The sequence below is a fragment of the Myotis lucifugus genome, unplaced genomic scaffold (assembly GCF_000147115.1).
Source record: "Myotis lucifugus unplaced genomic scaffold, Myoluc2.0 scaffold_1, whole genome shotgun sequence".
Lineage (NCBI taxonomy): Eukaryota > Metazoa > Chordata > Mammalia > Chiroptera > Vespertilionidae > Myotis > Myotis lucifugus.
Genome location: NW_005871049.1, coordinates 34,407,388 through 34,414,654, shown reverse-complemented (window position 1 = coordinate 34,414,654; position 7,267 = coordinate 34,407,388). Strand labels below are relative to the sequence as shown.

Here is a 7,267-nt window from a genome sequence, read left to right as displayed (position 1 = left end):
AATTCTGCTTTTCTTCTTTGAAGTAGAATGCTTTGCAAGCAGAATGCAATTCCGCGTTTTGTTCCTCGAGATTTGGCCTGTGTTAACGTAAGTGGGCATTCACACAAGTATTCAAAGGAAACCATTCTCTGCTGGAAAATGGAACAAAGTCGCCCCTCTCCAATCACGGGGCAGATATATAATCTGTAACAACAAATTAGCCTCCCAGTGCTGCGCATTTCCCGCAAGCATCCTGCCTTCTCTGTTTATAACTTTTCTGCCTGCAATTATTTTTATTTTAATTTTCTGTCACTTGAACAAAAACCAGAGCCTTTCCTTTTCATGTTTTGTACACAACATGTTCATTTTGATAAGATGTCCTTTCCTATCCTCTTTTAGTTTGCCTTTCCTTGTTTAGAGTTCTGTATCAGGAGTTTCTAATACTTCTCTCTCTTCTCTCTCTCTCTCTCTCTCTCTCTCTCTCTCTCTCTCTCTCTCAAGAACTTGTCCCTGTCTTGCTTTATTTGTGTGAAATTTAGTTTGAAAGGAGATCAGAGAGAGCAGGAGGGGTTTGTAATAAGAGAATGACCGAATGACCCAGAGCTGATTATCTATCATTAACTGGAGACTCGGTGTACCCAAATTACCAGGGAGACCTCAGTCTGCCGGATCCTCACCCGGCCAGAAAGGCGAGTGTGGAATGCACACACTGAAACGGGCTCCTGACATTGCAAATGAAGACACTCGGCTCACACACTTTAAGGAGGTTTCCTTCAAAACTCAACTCAGGTTCAGTGGGCAAATTTATTAGATCCTGCCATGGTGTGCACAGGTAAAAATCTCTGCTGAAAGACTAGCTGTCCCATCTCTGTAACTAACTTTTGTGTGTTGTTTCGTTTGGAGCAAAATTGCAGTTAATTGTCTAAGCTCCAGAGAATATTGAGAAATCAAGCCAAGCTGCTTTTGATCTGCTCACGCTGCTAAACCCAAGCCTTGTAAAGATCGAGGTTTGCCATTAATATTGACAATAAAAGTGTTTCTTTTTGTTAACCTGAAACCTAACCATCCTGGCTCGCGTCCCTCGACTAGACGCAAAGGCCCTTGCCTAGAAGAAAGGAGAAAAGGTTTGGAAGGAACTGCCAGGGCAAAAGAAATCCCTCTATGTGAGTTTGCAAAGGAGGTTTCAGAACAGGACTTCCAGGAATGCGAGCAATACTGCCGTTAGAAGTGGGCATGGCCTGGCCCGCAAGTCACAAACAGACCCTTCAGCCACATAAATGGTTTGTCCAAAGCCCCGCGTTTTAAGTTGCTGTTTGCTTTTGTACTTTATTCTGCACCCCAGACTGTATTTAGGACTAGTTGAAGTTAATTACTTACTGTTTCCACAGAGCATGGGTGCAAACTTGCAATTACTTCCTCCTCTGAATGTTGAATGATTTCCTCCCGGCTTGGAAGAAAATATTGCTGGCATGTACACAATTTGCTTGAAACAAGAATGTGGATGAGTAGTTAACATAAATCCTGTGGGGTGTAAACTATATTTTACTGCAAAGTAGCCAAGATCAGATTTACAGGACCTCTTAGGACCCCTGTAATAACATTAATAACACCTCCCATGGATGCTGCCTCTTGTGAGGCCCTTTCAGGTACACTATCTTTTGTCCCCTTTAGTCTGAATAAGTATTTTAGCTTTACAGACCTGGATACCTAACAAAGTACCTCGTTCTTATCAGTGCAAACCCCTCAGACTATCTTCCAGCTAGCATGGAGAGCTAGTCATTGATTATTTGGAGGAAATGGAAATTCCCAATGCCAGTCATCTTGGATATTAATATTTTGCATACATGTTGTATGCCTTAAACTTACAACAATGTTGAATGTCAGTTATATCTCAATTTAAAAAAAAACACGGGGGGGGGGGTTCTTAGAGGAGTTAGGATGAACCAGTCAGGAACATCAAAAACCTTGTCAGCCCAAACTTTGCTAGTGGGCAAATTAGAAGGGAGGGAAGGAGACAGGGGAGAAGAGGGACCAAGTGAAGGGGGGGCAAGAAAGGGGGAAGGGAAGATATACAGGCAACAGGCAAGTCCCAATTGTGTCCACTGACTGGGATGTTTCTTGATCATCATTGGACTGAAGGACTCATAAGCAATCAGCCCCTGCACAGTCATCACTGCGGCTGGATCAGCCCCTCCCCGCCCCCATCTCCACAGAACCGCTCTGGATGGGGAAAAGGGGAGAACAGGGCTCACTCTTCAAATACCCTGCCCCCACCCCAAAACACAAAAAAAGAAAATGCTCAGATGAAATAAAACCTCCTAAGAGCCCAGGGGAAGCTTTCCCCCGCCCTTCATGTCTGAAACTGATACAAAAGTCCGATGGAATTTGATTCTGCTTTGTCGATGTGTCCTGCAAGCGGCACTTCATTGCTGGGGCCACTGTCACTTGCCAGGTCTGTAGACAACTGTTTCCGAAAAGGAAAACAAGGAAGCGAAGGCCTACAAAACCCCAGTTCGAGAGAAACCCTTGCCGGCACTCAGGCAATGTGTCTTGTTCTGGATGTCCTAAGGGTTCTGAAACTAAGTGGTTAGCACCTACGATGACTCCATCCCAGACAGGAATGCAGAGCCATCCGGCTGTCCTGGGAGCAGGGTCCTGGGAGCAGGTGGGACTGGGTTACATCTTCAAGAACACGTTGCTTCTTGTGCCACCTTCTGGGTTTGGTGGGTTCCTGGGGGTCACTGATATAAGCTCATTGTAGATTCATAAGGGAATGCTCAGTGACTTCTATGTTAGTTGGGGAAATAAGGTAAAACGAGATTTGAAAAACGACGAAGGGAATTGAGCCATCATTCCCGTAAACATAAAATGTGCGTTTATGGCCCTTTGGCCTGGTTCGTTTCAGGTCCAGTTTATTTTGAGTTCTCATGAGCAAAACACAAGATACAAACTGCCCTTGCCTTTGGAATCATAAAGACCTCAAAAAGACCTGTATTTTCCCTAAAACACACTGAGGTTTAAAAAAAATTTTTTTTTTCCGTTTAAACCAGATTGATTTTTAAAGTATCTCACAAGACCAACATGTTTGCAAGGGAGTGCTCGGCCTCTCTCATGCTCTTTGAATCTTTTCCAGGGGAGGGGGTGGGAGTGAAGGGAGAGAGACAGGGACATGAGCGCACAATAAATGTTTGAACCCAGTTCTGTCTGTTTAGTTGGAGGCAGATGTCATGAGCAGCACAGTGAGTACACCATCAGCTACGACAAAGACCGTGGACACGGAATCACAAACATCCCCCAAAACCAGGGCGGCCCCCCTGTGAAGGGGTCTCCAAACTGACCCCATAAAAGACAAGTTGCAGCCTCCCAGCCTAGGAAAAGGAGAAGTAGGAAGTAATGCCCTTGCCAGGATTCCTCCTGTGGGCACCCACCCTAGGGCTGCCCCCCAGCCAGCATCATCTCAGCAGCTGGGGCCCTCTGAGTACTCGGAAAATATGCCCTTGGGGGAGCGGTGCCCCAGAGGCCACACTAGTTCAGACCTGGGGAGGGGTCACCGGGCTGACATCTAAGCCTGGAATTACACCCTCCTTCCCTTTTTCCCCTCTACTTTCCTCCTCCATCACTGCCACTACCATCACTTTCATCACTGCCGCCTCTGGAAGGCACAGGGTACCTAAACTGGGGGCGAACTCTCGAGATGGCATCTTTGCCTCACAGCTTTCCAAAACAGCAAGCTAACCCAGCATCCCACTGCACCTGGAGCAAAATGAGCCAGAGAGAGCACTGAGGGGGGAATGTGGCTGCCTTTGATTGAGAATTCAGAGTGGCGCTCAGCTAGTCTGGCTTCTCTGAGGCAGTAACTACAGTTAAAGACAGCAGAGTTCACCCATCTGTCCCCTGCCTCCAAGCCGCTGCCTTTCTAAGGCTGTGGCCTCTGGGTTTGGCTTTCTGAGATAAATGAAGCCCTAGACCCTTGGACCACATTAATTAACTGATAATGACACTGTCAGTAAGAACTGATGCTCAGATTAGCATCTTTTACGACTTTTTTCTGTCCCATGTTGTCCGTCTTTTTTTTTTATCACTTGCCATGCTATCTGGGACCATGCAGGGACTCGCTCATTTTTTGTTGGTGTTGTTTCAATTAAAGATCACGAGAAAGGCAAGGCCAGTTCTGAAGCCTTCGCCACGGAGGCCACTGGCCTCTGATGGACACAGCATCCCAATCTCCAACTCAGCCCTCTCCTGGGCCCCTTCCTCCTCCGTTCAATTCCCCGAATTCCCTTTGGGTCTGAAAGCAGACTACCAACTACTCTCCGTGAATTTTATCTGTTCCCGGCCAGGGTGCAACCATCTTACTTTGTCTACATACTCCCAAGGCCTAGATGTGTTTTTATAAACAGACTTTTTTTTAATGTATCAAATGTCAGGGGATTGAACTACCAATATTTACACATTCAGGGTTTGCCTCCCGGTGAAAATGTAAACAGAACCCAGACCACACTACCTATATTCTTCCTTAGAAGAACAACGTCTTAAAAGGACTCTCCTTATGTTCAAAATTGCAGACCCACCAAAGTTGGAGCTTCTAAGTTCTAGGTCCCTATTTTGTTCCCAGCCCAATCCCAAGACCCTGGCACTTACCAATGAATCTGGCTTCAGCTGCTCTCCACTCCCTGTTCTCTGCCTTAAGACGTTCTGACCAGGGCCAGGCCGCCAGGGAAACTGACCTACGGAGGGAACTGAACGGGCCTCCCATGGACTCCCAGCCTACATCCCTCCTGAGTTCCTTCCCCTCTCCTACTGCCCTGCCGCAGCCAACCTAAAACTTATTTCTCAGTGCTGTTGCCCAGGGCTCTGGGCCTCAAATCCTTGGCAGCCACGGAGTTGGACAACCCCTCAACCCTGCTCTCCATTTGCCCTGACCATGCCTTCCACCCCTGAATTATGTACCCCCACAGAACGCACCCAGCAGGGCGAGGAGAGGATTGTCCTCCCGGAGTCCTGGGGACCCACTTTTCGGCCTGCCTCCAAGGATGGTGGATGACCCAGGCGGAGTCGTCATTGGTCTCCCCTGGGCGACCCTGGTTAGGACCAGCATCGTGTCCCGCTCCTTCTTCTGCACACTCTGCCCTCTGGTCCCTCAAATTGATGGCTTCTGCTGACATCCTTTCCCAAACTGAACTCCATCGAACAGAATCCTCATCTACCACCCTCATCTATCTATATCAGCCTCCCCTGGCCGCTCTGGGCAAAGCCCGATGGATGACTTCAGCTCCCGCCACCATCCGGTCCCACCGTCCCCTCACCCGACTAGCCTCCTGCGATCCTTCTGATCCTTCTCAGAGACGCTCACGCCACAGGGGCGCCCTGGCCTGGGTGCCCCGGCGACGTCCAAGTGGAGATCCATTTTCCATTATAATGCGTTCAAGATCACCAAGGCCAGCAATCTAAACATCCACGAGCCGTCCTTCTGGCCTGCCTCTTAAACTGGTGTTTAATGGTTCCCCTCCGAGAACTAAACCTGCCTTCCACAGATGCCCGCTTTTATGGGAGAGGCAGGAATGTAGAGATATATTTATATGTTTGTTCATAAAAACTGGAAAATAAGCTCTGAACACGCTGTAAAAAAGATTCAGTTACTTACCAAACAGGCTAGTTAAAACAGGGGAACACCGGGACCCGCCACACCACAAATTCGGGGAATCGAGGTGCCTGCGCTTTGAAATCGCCCAAGGTCTTCGGAGGGGCTGGCGTCCCTGAAGAATATGGAGATAGGATTTACAATCGGCGGGTCTCCATTGGGATCTCCCAAAGCAGCCACGATCGCAGGAGCCACACCAAACGACCCGCGCCCGGGTGAAGGTGGGTGGGTCAGTGAAGGGACCACAGCCAGGAGTCTCCAGCCCGTGCCCAGGTCCACGCACCAGCCTTCCCCGCCGCGCCCCGCGTCCGCCTGGGCTCAGCCGCCCCTTTGTGGGGCCCCCGCAGCCCGCCGCCTCTGCTCTCGACCCGCACAAAACTGCACCCGTAGGCCTGCGGAATGCCTTGCCTCGATTACCTACCACCAAACACTCCGAAAAGCGATATCTGCGTACCTTTAAAAAAAAAAAAAAAGGCAGAAAAGAAAAAAGCGGAGAGATACTGTACCTGGTCTGAGATTCTTCAATATTTGAGAGTTGGGGGGAAAAATATTTTAATAATGAAGCATCTGTTAAACACTTGCATTAACCTCTGGCTGATAAAAAAGTTTTTTTAACCCTGCCCCCCCTCGTTTTAATTATCTTATGGTTATGAAGGGGCAGCCAATCCTGGAAGAGGACCTCGGCAATTAGCAAGAAGAACATCAAAAAGTTTTATTGCGGAGAGCGCGAGGCGCCGCCCCCGCCGCCCCGGGATTGGCGTGAGGAGCCTCTGACGACATATATTAACCCGAGCGGCCCTAAAGATGTAGCTGTACATGGAGATCCTGCCGGGAAAATCCGCTGACTCCCCTTACGGCGTCCAGCCCGGAACGGCCGCCGCCGCCACCCGGGAGCTCCCTCGGCCACCGCGCAGCCCCTCTGAGAGCCGGAGCCGAAGGCCTTCCCGCTCCAAGGCGACCGCAGGGCCCCAGATCTTTCCCCCGAAAGAAGGAGAGGGTCTGAGAAAATGGATGCACTGAGACCTCTCTGAAAACCCTCCGAGGGAGCCCGAGAGGAGCGAGGACACGTAACTCGCAGCTAAAATCACATTCAGGACCACAACCACCACCGTCCAAAATTTCATTAAAACAATAAGCGCCCGAGAACCCAGATCCGGCTGGTGGGGGGAGGGGAAGGGGCGGGAAGGGGAGGGTCGCACGGAGGTAGCTTCGCGCTGAGCAGTCGACCCCGCCGCCTCCCTGCAGAGCCGGGCCGGCTCCTCCACCGGCGGCTCGGACTCGTCCCCGGACTCCAAGTTAACGTCGGTGCCAGGAGCGCGGCCGGGGCGCCGAGCCCGGCGACTCCGCGGAGCAGCCTCGCGGGAGCCCGGGCACTTTTGCATGAGCACCGGAAGATTCGGCGTCTCCGCAGCAGCTCGGGAAGCAGGAGCGGGCGCGCGGCCGTGTAGCGAGGCGGGAGCTGACGCCGGCGGCGCGGCTAAGGGCGCACGGTGCGGGACCAGTTCGCCGGCGCCCCATGGGGAGCCGGTCGCCCCAGACTTGTTGAAGACGGCACTCGTTCGGTCAAGTGGGAGTGGCGGAGGCCCGGGCCTGCAACACCCCTCTTCTTGGGTTTCGAGACCTGCCCGGAGCGCCCCGGGGTTTTGG

General features: G+C 50.8%; 1 long non-coding RNA gene across 1 annotated transcript in view; it reads right to left on the bottom strand.

Moving 5' to 3' along the window:
• LOC102426439 overlaps nt 1-7,070 on the bottom strand; it is a 9,065-nt gene extending 1,995 nt beyond the window's left edge. The window contains exons 1-3 of the long non-coding RNA XR_002829803.1: nt 6,127-7,070; nt 5,624-5,735; nt 1,357-1,462 (exon numbers count right to left, since the gene is read on the bottom strand). This is a non-coding gene — a long non-coding RNA (uncharacterized LOC102426439). The remainder of the gene's footprint in view (nt 1-1,356; nt 1,463-5,623; nt 5,736-6,126) is intronic.
• Between the last annotated feature and the right edge of the window lie 197 nt (nt 7,071-7,267).